This window comes from Ovis canadensis, chromosome 24 (genome assembly GCF_042477335.2).
Source record: "Ovis canadensis isolate MfBH-ARS-UI-01 breed Bighorn chromosome 24, ARS-UI_OviCan_v2, whole genome shotgun sequence".
Taxonomy (NCBI): Eukaryota; Metazoa; Chordata; class Mammalia; order Artiodactyla; family Bovidae; genus Ovis; species Ovis canadensis.
In genome coordinates this window covers 56448268-56465780 of record NC_091268.1, presented here as the reverse complement: position 1 = coordinate 56465780, position 17513 = coordinate 56448268, and positions in this window count along the sequence as shown.

Genomic DNA, 17513 nt, shown 5'->3' with positions numbered 1-17513 from the left:
TCGCTCTTGGATTTAGCTTTATTGACCGTGTTAAGTTACTGTTTGTGAATGCTCTGTATGGCCCCTCATTCATTTTTCGGTACAGGGGTATCTAACTGCCCCAGCACCATTTTAAAAGCGAAAATAGTTATTTTTAATTGAAAGATAATTGCTTTACAACCGAGTGCTGTGTTGCTTTCTGTCAACCCCCAGCAGGAATCGGCTGTAGGTGTTCATGTGTCCCCGCCAACCAGGCTGTTGCAGCGCCCTGGCGTGAGTTCCGTTGGCTGTTGGAGACGGCGTGCCCCTGTTCCTCTCTCCTCGCCGCCCGCCCTCTGCTTCCTCCCCCGCTGCGTCCACAAGCCTGGTCTCTGCGTCTCTGTCTCCGCTGCCGCCTGCACGTGCCTGCAGCCGTGCTGTCTTTCTAGATCCAGCACCATGGTTTGAAGAGACTGGCTTTTCTGTTAAGTCTTCCTGGGACCCCAGGGGCCAGGGTTTGCCTCTGGCCTCAGCTCTGCCTCAGCGACGTGTGCGTCCGACCTTTCGCCAGTACTGCGCTGGCTCGATCGCTGTGGGTTTGCAGCCCGTTTGGAAAGTGCGTCGTGCTAAGTCCTCTAAGTTTTTCTTTTCAGAATATTTTCTGCTATTCCTAGTCCTTCACATTTCTGTGCAAATTTTTAAGATCACCTTGTTAATTGGAAAAAAAAAGTGCTTGCTGGGATTTTGATGGGCTTTTGTTTAATTCATAGATCAGCTTGGAAACGTTGTCCTCTTGTCCATCAACATGGACTGTGTGTCTCCAGGAATTGGACCTTTATTTTCTCTAAGCAGTTTTTTGGGGTCATTTCCAGTGTGCAAGTCTCGCAAATTAAATTTCTGTTGTTAAATTTATTCCTAAGTGTTTTTTGATGCTATTGTGAATGGGATTATTTTCTTAATTTCATTTTCAGATGTTTGTTGCTAGTACATAGGAGTAAAGCTGAGTTCTGTATGTTGATGTTTTATCCTATGACCTTGCTGAATTTAATTATTGGCTAGTTCCACTAGACTTTTGTGGATTCCTTAGGATTTTCTGCGTGTCCTCTGCAAATAAGGGGAGTCTTACATCTTCTTTTTCAAACAGGCTATCTTTTATTAGGATTATTTTTCTTGCCTTATTGCACCGGCCGGGACCTCCAGAGTCATGCTGAGTGGCGCTGGTGCTTCCTGCCTGACCTTAGGGGAGAGCAGTCAGCCTCTCACCATTAAATGTGTTAGCTGTGGCTCTCCCAGATGGTCTTTCTCGGGTTGAGAAGTGCCCCCGAAGTACTGGTGTCTGAGTGTTTCTGAGCTGAATGTGTGTTGGGTTTGGTTTTATGCACCTGCTAACGTGGTTGTGGCTTCTGCCCTTTCATCAGTGTGACTTCAGTTGATTTTCAGAGGTTGAACCAGCCTTGCATTGCTGGGGTGAATGCCGCCTGTACATCCCTTTTTCTTTATTGCTGGAACTGGCTTGCTGCTGTTTCATGAAGAATTTCCGTGCCAGTGCTCATGAGACGTTTGGGTCTGTTATTTCCTTGTGGTAGCTTTGGTTTTGGTAGCAGGGAAAGTACTGGTCTCGTAGAGTGAGTGGGGAAGGTTTTCTTCCTCTTTTTTCCCCGAGTTTGTCCAGATTCAGTATGACTTTTAAAAAGTGTTTGACAGTTTGCAGGTTAAGCTGCCTGGGCTTGGACTTTTCTTTGTGGGAGTGTTTTAAATCAATCATTCATTTTCGGGTAAATGATCGTGAGTCGATCCAGGCTTTCTGGTTTTGAATCGGTTTTGTTGATTTGTGTCTTTCTGTGAATTTGCCGCGTGTCTTCTAAGTTGTGTAGTTTGTTGGTGTAAAGTTGTTCACGGTATTGCTTTTATACCCCTTTGATTTCTGTAGGGTTGGTAGCAATGATTTCTTTTTAACAACAACTGATTTTGGTAATTTCTGTTCTTTTTTTTCCTCCATCTGTCTAGCTAAAGGTTTTGTCATTTTGTTAATCTTTTCAAATAGATAATTTTTGCTTTGATATATTTTTCTGTGTTTTCATCAGCCTTGGTTCTGATTTTTTACTTCCTTTGTGCTACTTGCTTTGACTTTTTCTAGTTTCTTAAGGTGGGTCCTTTGGTCATCGAGATTTTCTTCTTTTTTGGCGCACACTGAAAGCTATAAATTCCCGTCTAAACCCTGCTTTACCTGCATCTCGTGGACTTTGACATGTTCTATTTTCATTTAATTAAAGGTGGTATCTAATGGCCTTCGTGATTTCATTGACTCATGACTATTTTTAAAATTGCTGTTTACTTTCCAAATATTTAAGGATTTCTCAGATTTATTTCTTTTGTTAATTTCTAGTTCATTCCACTGTGGTTGGTGAACATACTTTCTATGGTTACATTCATTTTAAATTTATGGATTTGGCCTAAAATACTGTGCATCCTGAAGATTCACCACCTGTGTTTGAAAAGAACGTGTATTCTGCTGGGTAGGATGTTCTACAAACGTCAGATCAGGCTGGTGATGGTGTTGTTCAGATTGCCTGTATCTTTGCTGATTCCTTCTGTCTGGTTTTCTCAGTTATTGAAAGTGGTAAATTATCTGTTTCTCCTTTCAGTTCTGCTAATTTTTGCTTACTGTATTTTGGAACTCTTATGGGCATGCTGCTGCTGCTGCTGCTAAGTCGCTTCAGTCATGCCCGACTCTGTGCGACCCCATGGACTGCAGCCCAGCAGGCTCCCCAGTCCCTGGGATTCCCCAGGCAAGAACACTGGAGTGGGTTGCCATTTCCTTCTCCAGTGCATGGAAGTGAAAAGTGAAAGCGAAGTCGCTCAGTTGTGCCCGACTCCTAGCGACCCCATGGACTGCAGCCCCCCAGGCTCCGCCGTCCCTGGGATTCTCCAGGCGAGAGCGCTGCAGCCGGTGCCACTGCCTTCCCCACATTACGGGCGTATTCGTTTACGGCTGTCACCTCTTTCTGAGGCATCGACTTGAACACGATTATGAAACGTGTCTCTTTGCCTTCGGTGTGCTCCTTGAGGTCTCTTTGCCTGATGTTGACCTGCCTGTTCTGGCTCTGACGCGGCTCCTGTTTGCATGTATTTTTCTCTCCTTTTTCTTTCATCACAGTTGTATGTTTGAACCTAAAGTGTGAGATTTTTGGACAACATATATTTGGATCTTGCTCCTTTAATCCAGTCCGACAGCTTCTGCCTGTTCATCGAGCCACTCAGTCTGCTTGCATGGAAAGCAGGTTCTGATTTGACAAGGTTGCCGTTTTCTGAGTTACTTTCTGCACCTCTCATCTCCTTCCTCCTGTCTGTCTTTTGATGTCAGGTAAATACTTTCGGTGTACTGGTTTAGCTCCTTGGTTAATTTTTAAACTTTGTTTCTTCGCATTGCTTTCCTAGTAGTTGCTCTGGGGATTGCAGTATGCATCTTAATACAGATGACGTCAGATTCACACTGATTTTTTTGTCGTTGTTCAGTTATTAAGTCGTGTTTGACTCTGCGACCACATGAACTGCAGCACGCCAGGTTTCCCTGTCCTTTGCCGTCCAACCATCTCACCCTCTGTCGTCCCCGTCTCCTCCCACCTTCAATCTTTCCCAGCATCAGGGTCTCTTCCAGTGAGTCAGTTCTTCGCATCAAGTGGTCGAAATACTGGCGTTTCAGCTAAAGCATCAGTCCTTGCAGTGGATATTCAGGACTGATTTCCTTCAGGATGGACTGGTTGGACCTCCTTGCAGGCCAGGGACTCTCAAGAGTCTTCTCCAACCCCACAGCTCAAAAGCAGCGATTCTTCGGCACTCAGCTTTCTTTGTAGTCCAACTCTCACATCCACACACAACTACTGGAAAAAAACCGTAGCCTGGACTAGATGGACCTTTGTTGGCAGGTGATGCCTCTGCTTCTTAATGCACTGTCTAGGCTCGTCACAGCTTTTAATGTAGACTTAAGTGTGGTGAAGTACGGAAGCTTTGCTCCAGCATAGCTCCGTTGCCCCTCCCTCTTTTGCGCTGAAACTGCCGTGTGAAGTCCGTCATATGTGTGAGTGTCAGCAGCAGGGCAGTGCCAACATCGTTGCTTTATATGCTCTGATGTTATTGAAGGCAGTTGAGGGGACGGAAGGGGAAGCAGCGCCCTTAACAGAGCCCTGTGTGTTTGTCCGCACGCTCACCGTGCCCAGCACTCCTCTTTCTTTCTGTGGGTTTGGGTTGCCCTGGACGTGACTGCCCTTCAGCCTGAAGCTCTCCTTTGTAAACGTCGCCTGGGTCCGGGGTGCCGGCACCAGATTCGCTGTCTTTGTCTGCGCGAGCCCTCGGTTTGCCTTCGTTTCTGAAGGATGGTTTCCCGGGATGTGGACTTGCGGCGATCTGAGCTTGCCACTCTGGTGCCTCTCCCCACCGTGGTTTGGCTGGCCCGCCCACCCTTGGCCGTGCCATCTGTAGCTTGTGAGTGGCGCCTCGGGCTTCTCTTGCTGTTCTCTCTCCCTCAGCGGTGTGATCACGGCGTGTCTGGGTGTGGATTTTTTTGTTTTCATCCTTCTTGGGGTTTGTTGATCTTCAGTTTGTTAGATTGATGTTTTTCATCAGATTTGGGGCGTTTTTAGCTGCTATTTCTTCAAATATTTTCTTCCCTCTTTCTCTTCTCTTCTCCTGGGACTTGTATCACATATGTGTTGGTACCAAGCCCTTGATGTTGTCTCCCACAGATGTCTGAGGCTCACTTTATTTTCCTTATCTATTTCCTAAAAAAGGATTTATTCATGTGGGTGCACCAACAAATATTTATTTGAACAGTAGCTCTTTCTTAGCTGCAACATATGGGATCTTTATTGCAGCACGTGGGATCTTTAGTTGCGGCGTATGGGATCTTGTTCCCTGGCGAAGCATCGAACCCGGGTCCGCTGCCTTGAGGGTGCAGAGTCTCAGCCGCCGGGCCACCGGGGACGTCCCCCTCCTCTTACTGTTTCTCTCTGTTTATTTTGATCTGTCTTCAGGTTCACTGCTTCTTTCTTCTGCCATCTCAGATTGACTGTTGAGCCCTTCATGAGTTTTTCACTTCAGTTATTGCACTTTTGAATCCGAAATTCTGCTGAATAATTCCTCTCTCTTCATGTAGGCGCTCTGGTTTTTGAGTCCATGTCATCATATCGTCCTTTCATCTTTAAACGTGATTGTCTTTTGCCCTTTTTAAAAACAGATTCATGGTTGCTGCTTTGAAGTCTTTGCTACACACCGCGACATTTTGTGACATTCAGTGATAGTTTTTATTGACTGCTTTTCATTTGAGTATGAGTTACCTTTCCTGCTCCTTTCCACATCCTGTGATTCTGTGTTGAAAATGGGCATTTTAGAGAGCGTACTGCAGCACCTCTGGATTCTGATTCTCACCCCCCCAGCCCCCATTTGCTAGGTCTTCCGTTTGTTTATTGGGTAACTTGCCTGGACTAAAACTTTGAAATCCATGTCCCCTGATGTGTGATGATTGCTATCTGTGCGTGGTCTGCCTTTTTTGAAAAAACGAACTCCTGGTTTCCTTTTAAGTTTTGGCTCCCTAGGGATCATCTCGGTGTCTGCTTAGCTTAGTGGTCAGCCAGTGATCGGTCAGAGGTGTGTGAGGCTTTCTCTGTCTGCTGATGGATCTGCGTGTGGGTTTAGGGGCACCCTCAAGGACCAGGCAGTCTCGAGCCTTTTATTCTCTGCCAGACTCTCTTGCGCCTCCCCTGCGTGTGTCCGCAGGCCCTCAGTAGCCCAGGGCCGTGTGGATTTCTTGGGCTCTGTCTGCTCTCCCCCAGGCGTGCCACCCATCAGTGGGGCTTATGTGGAGGGTTTACCGAGCACGTCTACGGCGGCCACGTTGCGTGTCTTTCTCTGTCAGGTTTCCAGCTAGTCGCCTGGTCTGTGGCTGCCCCAGCCAGGATCACAGTCTCAGCCTGGTGGTGCAGCTGGCTTTCCTCATTCCCTCGCCGCTGAGACTGCTGCTTGCTATCGACATCACTGCTGCTGAGCGTGAGTTTTGTGCCTTCTGCTCTAAATCAAATCAGCCTCTGGCGGTGAAGCTTCTGGTTTCCGTGGCCTGCGCCATGCTGCCCTGTCAGGGCGCTGCTCCAGCCGAGCTGGGAGTGGGGAGATGGGAGCAGTTCCAGGTAAGAGTATCACAGATTTCCCCTGGCTTATTCAGCGTCTAATCATTTTTCCTGGATAAATGCCTTCTGGTCAATTTCGAGGATACTGAGATGGTTATTTTTTATCTTTTTTTTTTTTTTTTTTTTACTATTTTTATAGTTTTGGGGAAAGGATTTGGCAGCCCTCTTCCTCCAGTGTGCTGGAAGACCCATCTCGTGGTGCCACCTTCTAAAAACACAACTTTTAAAAACAGGCAGCTCCATGAATTATCACAAAGTGAAATTCGTTTCAGAACCAGCTAGTTCAGAAAATAAGACGTGACTTGCGTCCCGGGACGTCCTCGCGTTCCCACGTGGTTGTTACCCCCTCTTTTCTCCTTAAAGGGAAGCACTGCTCTGGTGTTTAATCCTGTCGTGTCCTGTCTCTATGCTCTGCGTGAATGCGCGTGTCACTCAGTTGTGCCTGACTCTCTGTGACCCCATGGACTGTATCTCGCCCGGCTCCACCGTCCATGGGATTCTCCAGGCAAGAATACCAGAGTGGGCTGCCGTGCCCTCCTCCAGCGGATCTTCCCGACCCAGGACTGAACTCGGCTCTCCTGCGCTGCAGGCGGATTCTTTGCCGTCTGAGCTGAACTAACGACATGTATTCCTTGGAGGCCAGCTTTCTTGCTCGGCGCGTCTCTGCGAGGCCCGTGGCGGCCGTGCCGCACGCGCCATCCGTGTCTCCAGCGCTCCTTCTCCTTTGCTCTGCCCGGCTGCTGATGGGCGTTGGGCTCTTCCAGTCTCCAGCGACAGTGGCTAGTCCTGTTAGGAGCGTCCTTGCACTCGCCTCTTGGTGGGCGTGGGCACCCGTTTCTCAGCAGTGGGGCTGTGTGTGGGGTTGCGGGGTTGTGGGGCTGTGAGTTCAGTTTGAGACGTGCTTGCAGGAGCTGATGCTCTCCTGAGGCCGCCCCGCCCCCGTCAGCGCCACTTCAGTGCTGATGGCTCTGCACCCTTGGCAACACTCGGTCCTGTCCTTTTCGTTTTGCCCCTGCTAAAAGGTGGGCACCTTTTCCTATGTTTCTTGACCAAACATTGCTCAAAACTTGGACCCATTTCTTTCTGTTGAGATCCTGCCTTCGTCTTATACACCTGTAAGAATTCTTTCTGTTCTTTTCCAGTCTCGATTGTATGGCTTTTCCGCGTCTCCCCCACCCTGTGTCTTGACAGCCCCTCTTCCACTCGCGTCTTTTAACGAGACGTTCTTCCTTTTGCTGTAGCAGGCCACGTCCCCTTCAGCCTTGGAGCTTTTTGTTAGCTTAAAGCACAATCTTTCCTCACCTCAGGTTTCTGAAGAGGCTCCTCTAGACGCTTCATTGTTATTTGACTTTCAGTCCATGTGGAATGAATTTTTATTCTATGGTGTGAGGTAGGGATTGGTTCATTTCTTTTCATATATATTAATCCAGTTGATCTCACACCTTTTATTAAAAACACCACCCCTTTTCAATGCATGATTTCATCCATTTTAAGCTTAGCATTTTTGGGATCCATTGTTGATCCCATGCAGTCATGATGAATAATTCAGAGATATCTGGGTACCTTTTGTCCATATCTCCCCAGGAGTAACATCTTGCAAACCTATATGGCAACTGGGACATCGACAGTGATGCAGTCCAGATCCAGAACATTTCCATCAATACAGAGACCCTTACCGCTTTTTGCAGTCACATGGCGGCACTCAGCTCCCTCCGCTCTGACCCCTGGCAGCCGCTGATCTGTCCCCCATTGGTCTGACTTTTGTCTTTTCACGTAGACTCTGTAAGTGGAATCATGTGTTATGTGACTTTGGGGGGCTGAATTTGTTTTCACTTAGCAGAATTTCCTGGAGGTTCATCCAAGTTTTATTTGACAAAAGCCCGTTGTTTTTTGTAGCTGAGTAATGACATTGTGTCTCAACTGGTCTGTCTACAAGGTGCCCTGTGTGTATTAGTTACGCTTGTGAACGTGCTTGCTAGTGCGTGAGCCGTTTCAAGGCTGTGCAGGGTCCTGCTCTCTGTTCCATTAATATGACATGTCTGGGGTCATATCATATGATGGTACAGCCAGAGGCCCGAGGGGCACATGGGGAAGAAGGCCGCTTCCCTGCGTGGACCCCACAGGTGTGGGCTGCTCAGGGACCGTGTGCATGTTTCTGGGTGTTTGGATAACTTGGGGGTTTCAGATTGTCCTGTTGCCTGGGATCTGCAGAGGGCTCCTCTGGGAAGGTTTAGACCGTCAGCTGGAGCCCTTGGGAAGCTGTGGAATCGGTGGCGAGGGCAGAACACGTCCTGTCCCTTTGTTTTCCCTCATTTTGGCACATCCTCCCACCACGTTGTCCATTTACAGCCGCTCCTCTCGGCGCGGTGCGGTGTGAAGCCTCCGCAACAGTGCAGATGGGGGGGTGGGGTCTCAGGTTCTTGACCAAGTTCACGTGGTCCCTGAAGCAGGGCCAGTGGGGAGGGCCTCTCTGGTCCCTTAAGCTCTTGGTTGTCTCCAAGAGCCCTCAACTGGAGACGGGAGCCCTTCCTCAAGCTGGCAGGGATCAGAGCCGATGCCGGCGACAGAACGAGGACTCCTGGAGCTGCCTGAGTAGCTGCGTCCCAGAGAGGACCCTGGGTCAGGATGCGGGAACCTGGGCTCTAGCCCTGGCCCAGTGCTGTCTGCCTTCCTCTTCATAAAGGGATGGGTAGGTGGCTGAGGTGGTGGGTCTGTAGACGGATGTGACTGGATGATGAGTGAAATGTATGGAGGATAATTGGAAGGGTGAGTGGATGGGGGATGGATGAGTAAGCTGGATGGATGATGGGATGATGGATGATGGGATGGATGGATAGATAAGCTGGATGGATGATGAGATGATGGATAAACTGGATGGATGATGAGATGATGGGTGATGGATGAATAAGCTGGATGGATGGTGGGATGGATGGATGGTGGGATGGATGGATGGGTGGATGAATGATGGATGGATAAACTGGATGGATGATGGGATGATGGATGATGGATGAATAAGCTGGATGGATGATGGATGGTGGGATGGATGGATGGGTGGATGAATACTGGATGGATAACTGGATGGATGATGGGATGGATGGATGATGGGATGAATAAGCTGGATGGATGGGTAGATGGCTGAGGTGGTGGGTCTGTAGACGGATGTGACTGGATGATGAGTGAAATGCATGGGGGATAATTGGAACGGTGAGTGGATGGGGGATGGATGGATAAACTGGATGGATGATGGGTAAATGGATGATGGATGATAGGATGATGGATAAACTGGATGGATGATGAGATGATGGGTGATGGATGAATAAGCTTGATGGATGATGGGATGGATGGATGGGTAAATGGATGATGGATGATAGGATGATGGATAAACTGGATGGATGATGAGATGATGGGTGATGGATGAATAAGCTTGATGGATGATGGGATGGATGGATGGGTAAATGGATGATGGATGATAGGATGATGGATAAACTGGATGGATGATGAGATGATGGGTGATGGATGAATAAGCTTGATGGATGATGGGATGGATGGATGGGTAAATGGATGATGGGATGGGTGGATGGATGGGTGATAGATAAGCTGGATGGATGATGAGATGATGGGTGATGGATGAATAAGCTGGATGGATGATGGGATGCATGGATGGGTGGATGAATGATGGATGATGGGATGATGGATGGTGGGATAGATGGATGGATGGATGATAGATAAGCTGGATGGATGATGGGATGATGGGTGATGGATGAATAAGCTGGATGGATGATGAGATGATGGATAAACTGAGTGGATGATGAGATGATGGATGGGTGGATGGATGATGGGTGGATGGGTGATGGATAAGCTGGATGGATGATGGGATGGGTGGATGGATGGATGGACAGATGTGTGAGGAAGGAAGGATGGATGCTGAACAGGTGAACGGGTAGCTGAAGGATGCGTGAGTGGAGGATGGATGAATTGATGGTGGGTGAATGGATGATGGGTAGATACGCCTGCAGGGACTGAAGACACACACTGTCAGTGTGGACAAAGGTTTGGAATAAATGGGAGTGTAGACAGCCCCTGGCTCAGAGACAAGTGGCACCAGATTGCAGGTGGGGATCCTGAGGGCCAGGGAGGGGGCTGGGGTGAGCTCACAGAGGCGGGTAGTCGCAGAGCAGAGGCTCGAACCCCAATCTGCCCGAGTCCACTTCCAGGCCTCCTGCCAGCCCTTCCCCCCTAGAGAGGCAGGGGTAACCGAGGGGTCCAGCCACCTCACACAGACGCCAGCAGTGGTCCGGGCAGACGGGTCAGCTGGCGCTCTCTGGGCGTGTGCAGTGGGCCCACGGATCTGGGGTCTCCACCCACGGCTGCCCCTTGAATGGCCCTGCAGGTCCTCGGCCCTTACCCCGAGGCTGGTGAGACCTCGAGGTCGCTGTTGGGGGACGTGTGGCCCCTCCGCCAGTCTCCCCACTGTGAGGTGGGGCAGGGTCAGGGTGCCCGCGTGAAGACCGCGCTTGGCTGAGGCCCTGCTGCCCAGCCTTGTCTGCGCTACCTCAGGCCAGTGGGGCTGGCCGCTGGGATTGTTTTCCGTGGACCCCAGGTGGGCAGCGAGAGCTGGGGTATTGAGGAGTCCCTGAGGGCGCCGGCCTCTCTGAGGAGCTATCTTGGCCCCGCACCCAGGATGTCACTTGGCTGCGTCTGGAGGCTGGGCCAGGGAGCCCGGGAAATGTTCAACTTTGAAAAATGGACCTTCACAGCTCATTAGGCGTCCATCGCGTGGCCGGGTGCCTCGGGCGGCAGGGGAGGAGGAGGACGCCGTGGCGTGGAATCACCGGGGTATTTAAAGACCACTCTGAACCCCTGGCTAGCGCCTCGAGCTGCCCAGTGCGGCGGTGCCTGGCCAGCCAGGCATTCAGGACGGCCATGTGGTTGGCGGGGTGGCGCCCAGGCTGTGTGCAGCAGCGTGATCCCGGCCAGACCCTCCTGGTGGCTTCTGTCTCCTGGCGGCCACTTCTGACACGAGGCCTCAGCTTCTCCACCTGCCCCGTGATCGGTGGGCTGAGCGGAAGGCAGGGTGGCTGGGAGGATGGTTAGGAGCCGTTGTGAGGCCTGGGGGAGAGTCTGCTGGCACCCACGTCCTCCAACCCCCACCCGGGTGCTGCAGCCAAACCCTGCCCCCCAGGGCTGCTCACTGGGGCCCAGACAGCTCCATCCAGCCTGCCTGCCTGCGGCTGGGCTGGCAGAAGACCCTCGTGGACCCGTCAGGGGCTGCAGGGCCAGGCCGGGCTGCTCGCTTTATCCGGGCAGAGACCCCCTCTCTGGCCTCACACCCGCTGGCCATCCTGCCTGGTGGAGGGGCTTCTCCTCGGCCTGGCTGGGAGGGCCCGGATGCCAGCGGGGGCGGACAGGGAGCAGGGTGGGGCGGCCAGGAGAGGCCCGTGACATCAGCAGAGGCCAGGCTGCCGTGTGATGCTCTCAGTGTGGAGACCTGCTCTCTTGCACTCTGCTGTCTGCGGGAGATGTGGGGGCTATAGATGGGAGGCACCGGGCTGGACTGCAGCTGGGGCTGGTGGGGGGAGAGGCAGGGCCGGGACCTCCCCGCACAACCTCCCGGACTGTCCGAGGGCTCTGTGACCGTGGGCGAGCTCCCCCGTCTCTGGGCCTCATTTCTAGCCGGAAGTTGAGGGAAGCTTCCCGAATCCCCACCTCGAGAGTTGAATGAAAGGAGGCAATAAAAGAGGGTGCCTGCTTCCCCCGTGACCACATGCTGGGCCGTGGGGGTCAGGGGTCAAGGTCCAGGGGAGGCCCAGTTGGGCCGCCGGCACCCCTGGATAGGCACGTGCCGCGCACAGCCTGTATCTACCCCGACTGTGGGCCCGCCTCCAGGTCGGAACACGCAGGCGTGTGCGTGCCGGCAAGCACGCGTGTGGACAGCGGGGGCGCACCTGCAGGCCTGTCTGTGTGCCCAGCTCCTGTGGATGCCTCGCGGGTGCCCACGGCCCCACCTGAACACGCTCCCCCCACCGGCTTGTCCCCGAGGCACCCCCAGGCACGGAGCAGGGGTCTGGGAGGCCTGGATGGTGCCGACATGTGGATGCGTGTGGTGGGGTCCCCAGGGGCACTGGCCCCATCAGAGCCCCGGGGCGGGGGCTCCCGGAAGACGGGGAAATGCTTCTCTCTTCCCTGGAAACGGCCCCCCTCCCCGAGAACAGGAGTAGGTGGGAAGCTTCCGGAAGCCCCCATCTGGCTGTGATTCACGCAGGATGTGCTGGGGCCGTCACAGCTGAACAGCACCCCGCCCCCAGGGGTGCCAGACGCAGCGGGGAGGCCTCTGGAGGCCCTGGGCTCCTGGACTCGCTCCTGCCTTCTGAGAGGGGAGCCGAAGCCGAGGACAGCCTCAGCCGTGGCCTCCCCGCTGCCCTGGGCAGACGTGGCCCGCCGGCCTGTCTGGAAGGAGTGGGGCTCAGACTCGGAACGGCCTTGCCCTGTGCCACACTCGGCCTGTTGGCCAGGTGGCTCCCCTGAGTCCTGTGCCGTGTGGCCGGCCATCCGAGTTCAGCCTTTGCCGCAAGACCAGGCAGGCCCAGCCCCTCTCCTCCCATCTGCCCGCCCGTGAAGTCACCCGCTCAGCTGGCAGGGTTCCCATGGCAACCGCAGTGACGTCACAAAGGGCCTGGGAGGCTGGAGGGGGTGGGTGAGGACAGAGGGGATGTCTGGCTTCTGTCACCCACAGGCACTGCTGCGGGGGTGAAAGGGGGCCCGAGTGTCCCCCACCGCTTGCAGAAAGGAAGCCCCCTCCCTCAAGGGGGTGCCCCTGCACCCGCTGCCCAGGTGTGGGGATGCTAGCCGCTGTGCGGGCAAAGACCCAGGCTCAGAAGGCATCACGGTCGCTGCGCCTCGGCAGCTGTGCTCTGCCAGCCGCCCACCACCTCACCTGGGGCCTGTCCGGGTCCCCTGAGACCACGGGCAGGTGTCGCTGCCTGGTGGGGGTGGGAACCAGACTTGAGTTTCTGGGTCTCATCGGAGCTAGTCTGAGAGGCACTGCGGAAGAAAGCAAGCGCTTTCTGTTAAAGGGTGGTGGGAGCCCTGGGAGGCCTGGGTCCTGACCCCCTGCTGCCCGTCAGTGCGGGGCAGGGCTGCTGGCCGCAGGTGTGGGGGCCTCCTGCCTGTTGGGGCCAGACGCAGCCTCCTGTTCCACCTGGGGCCGTTGGGGACCCCTCGCCCGACTTGCTGCTTCTGTGCCCGTCACTGCTCACGTGGCATCATAAACGATGCGGGGCACGCTGCTGCTCGGCCGTACAGCCTGGCACGCACTCGGTGTTGGGGGAGGAATCGGCCCCCCGACCTGGAGCCTGCTCCGCCCCCAGCCCGGCCAGGACTGCGACGACTCTGCCTCCCCTCGTGACGCCCACTCGATGCTCCTGCTGGCCCAGGTGCTGGACACCTTCGTCCCCTCGACGCCCGAGAACCAGCCTTAGTCCAGAGCGACGGGGACCCACCTCCCCGACTCCACTCCGCCCGCTCCCAGTGCCAGCCTGCACCCTCCCCCTTGCGCCAACCCTGGGGCCAGGCAGGGGGAGGCCGGAGCCAGAGGAGCAGACACAGCCCCTACTCTGAAAACCCGGCTGGGTGTAGGCATCCCTGATTCCCGTGCACAGGTTCGCTCAGCGGGCCTCGTGGCCCCCGCCCCGTGCCAGGCCTGGGGGTGGGAGACCAGTCCTCGCCCTTGTTGGATGTGCCCCTGGGGAGCGCGTGCCCTGTGCTTGGCCTGTCCTGATGTGGTCGCCAGGGCACAGGAAGCACGCACGGTCCCTGCCCACGTGGCGTCAGTGGGGGTGGCGTGCAGACGCGGAGAAGTGAGGAACACGCGGGAGGACAGGGGCCTGTGGGCGTGGCCTGGGGCGGTCCGCGGGCTCCGTCTGCAAGAGCAGGCTGGGGAGGCTTTCTGGAGGAGGTGGCGTTGAGCGCTGGTCCAGGCCAGGGTCCAAGTCCACCCTGCCGTCTACCTTGAGATCTGGGAGAAGCCCCTTCCCTCCCTGGTCGGGGCTTCCCTGCAGGCGTGTGGACGTCCGGGGAGATGGGGTGTCAGGGTTGGCTGTGAGGGGGGGCGGGGTGAGAGGATGCGGAGCTGGTGGTCCTGGGGAGGGGGAGCCCCCGCCCTCTGGCAGGACGGATGCTACGCTCAGGCTGCGTAGGAGGTGGCCAGAAGGGTTTCCTGCCTGTGTCCACTCATAGAGACACAGACGAGCCTGGGGCCTCGGCCCGGCGAGGATGACAGCCCCTTCTGCCCATCTGCCCCTCTGGGGGTGTCTGGGCGGTGGGCGGGGGGGGTGGATGGACGAGGAGGCCGTCCCAAGCCCCACCCGCCTGTCTGCTGGGCTGAGCGTCCGGTCCACGGTCCACGGCCCACTCGGAGGCGGGGCTCTGGCGGGGGTGTCTGGTGTCAGGTTCCTGCCTGACTCCTGCTCACTGGCCGTGGGGCCCCAAGACTGTGTTCTCACCTGTCAGAAGGGCTCGCGGCGGGAGGAGGACAGCTCACTGCGGGCGCATTTATTTCCCCTTTGATTTCCAGCCCTTTCAAGAATCTGCCCGCCCCCCCGCCCATATTCTTCTGGGAGCGTGTCTTTTTTTCTCCTTTTATCACGTCGCCGTCGTGAACGGGGAAGGTGTGTGTCATCGCGGGCAGATGGGCCCGAGCAGGCGTTGGCCGGGCGGGGGCGCCCTCAGGGAGGGAGGTGCCTGTCCCAGGCTGCCCGGCAGCGGGGGTGAAGGGGCATCCTGGCAGGCTGCGCTCAGCCTCAGGGCTCACCTGCCGCCTGGGTCCCGACCCGGGGCCGCCTGGCCGGGTCGAGTGAGGAGAATGAAGTGTGGAACCAGCGCCCGTGGGTGCTCGCTGCGCCTGCTCAGAGCTCAGCTGGCCGGGTGGACCGGGGGCTGGGGTCCTGGACCGCCTGGAGGGAGGAGCCAGGGTCACTGGGCCGATGGCGGAGGGTGTGGGGGTCCGGCTGCTTTTCTGGCCTGTTTCTAAGGAGGGTTCTCTGGAGCCCCCAGGACAGTGACGGGCTCTTCTGGGGATCTCACTTCTGTCTAGATGTATTTTTTTTTAACCTCTCACCTACAGTGGAACAGCTCACCACATTCAGCCAGGGGGTCTGAGGGCTCCTCAGCCATCGTTTCAGGCAGACGAGCATGTTTGGAGCCTCAGTCTCGTACTTCTAATGATGGAGCCTCGTATTTCTACTGAGCGCTTATCGAGCTCACAGCTCTTGCGGACGGCCCATCAGGCCCCTGCCTCCCCTTCACGGCGTTTCCTCTCCTGCTTCGCGCCCTCCGAGCTGGCTTTGCCTTTGCCCAGCGGATTAGCGCGGCAGCTCCCGTCGGCCAAGGCGTGACGGGGCTGCAGCTGCACGAGGTGGGGTGAGGGCCCCGGGCGCGTTAGCGTCAGCCCTGAGTTTTGCCCACGTCGAAGCATCGGGCCATCCTGGATCGCAAGACGTTAATGAGCACCACCGCTTGTTTCTTTTCTTGCCTGGCATTTTAATAAAGGCAATAGTGTATTATTTCCGAATTATTTTTTTATGTCTGAAGATAACTTTCTTCTCTAAAGCAAATTAGGAAAATGCTCAAAGGAGAAAAGAGCTGTGAGAATGGCCTTCCGGGCTTCCCTTCCCGTGAGGCTGAGGGTTAGAGTGCTGGTGTCAATCCCCCTTAAGTAACACAACAATCTGAAACATAAGTCACTGCAGAGACGCGCGCACAGACCCCAAGGTGCTGTTTACTGAACTTTTCATAAAGTGTAACCAGCGCCTCCGTCAAGAGGCAGAACCCACAGCTCCTGGAAGTCACCTCTTGGCCTTTCATGCCCTGCCCACCGGTGAGCACGGTTTCTAGCGGCATTGTTTTGACAGAGTTTCTTGGTGACTTAGTGGTGAAGAACCAGCCTGCCAATGCAAGGGAGGTGGATTTGGCGACGCACTCCGGTATTCTTGCCTGGGAAGCCCATGGATAGGAGGGCCTGGCAGGCTGCAGTCCGTGGGGTCGCCAAGAGTCCGCCGCGACTTGGTGATGAAACAGCAACAGGAACCGGGTTTTGTCTTGCTCTCGCACGTTGTGTGAATGGAGGCGCAGATAAGACGCCCTTCACGTCTGGCTTTGTCACACGCTTCACTCGTGAGAGTCACGCTCCTCTGTTGGACGTGACGGTCCCTCCCCCTCCATTGCTGTGTGGCGTTCCCAGGTGTGCAGATGGCCTGGTCTGCCGGCCCCGTCTGGCACCGATGAGCGCTGTTTGCAGTGGGGGCTGCTCTGAACGCTGTTGCTAAGGACATCCTTGCGTGTATGTTTTGCGGGAGTCTGTTCATGATTCTGTCCGTCTGGGAGTGAACTTGCTGGCTCTGATCATTCACAGATCTTGAGTGGTTTCCAAGCTGCAAACTTTTCATCAGCATTATTGAAATGACGGTGCAGTGTTTGGAGAGGGTGCCCTGTAACGGATGCACAGTCCTCCTCAGATGGAACACTTCCATGGGCTCCAGTTTTTTCTCCTCTATATTAAGAGGCAGTGGCACTCTTTGGCCTAGTTCCTCTTTGGGATTATTTCTTTATGATAGGTTCTTGGGAGGAAGACAGTTGGCCCAATGGCTGGATTTTCCTCCCCCACTCCTGGGACTTTTTCAGATTGTCAGATGGTTTCCAGGTGGCTCACTGGTAAAGGGCTTCCCTGGAGCTCACATGGTAAAGAATCTGCCTGCGATGTGGGAGACCCAGGTTCAATCCCTGGGTCGGGAAGATCCCCTGGAGAAGGGAATGGAAACCCACTCCAGTATTCTTGCCTGGAGAATCCCGTGGACGGAGGAGCCCAGTGGGCTACAGTCCACGGGGTCACAGAGTCGGACACGACTGGTAAGAGAGTCTGCCTGCCAGCGCAGGAGACGGTCGTTCCATCCCTGGGTCGGGAAGATCCCCTTGGCGAGGTCGTGGCAGCCCGCTCCGGTGTCCTTGCGTGGAGAATCCCGTGGACAGAGTAGCCGGCGGGCTCCGGTGAATGGGGTTGCAGAGTCGGACGGGACCGAGTGCCTGAGCAGGCACGCGTGGTGCGGTGAGCGTCCTGGGATCGTGGATGGACACGGCAAGGATGACCATTGTGTGGACACCGCGCAGCCGCAGTCAAGGTGAGAGGCCTCGAGGGAGCTTCGCCAGCCCCCGGGAGCCCTTCCAGCTTTCCTGTGATACAGCCCTCTTGTCGTTCCCACACACAGACGATGCTTTCTGGGACGGCCCGTGTGTGTACTTCACATAAATGTGCCCCATGCACCCACAGTCTTTTTGACTGCATCCTTTTGGTCAGCAGTACTTGGGGACGATTCATCCACTCAT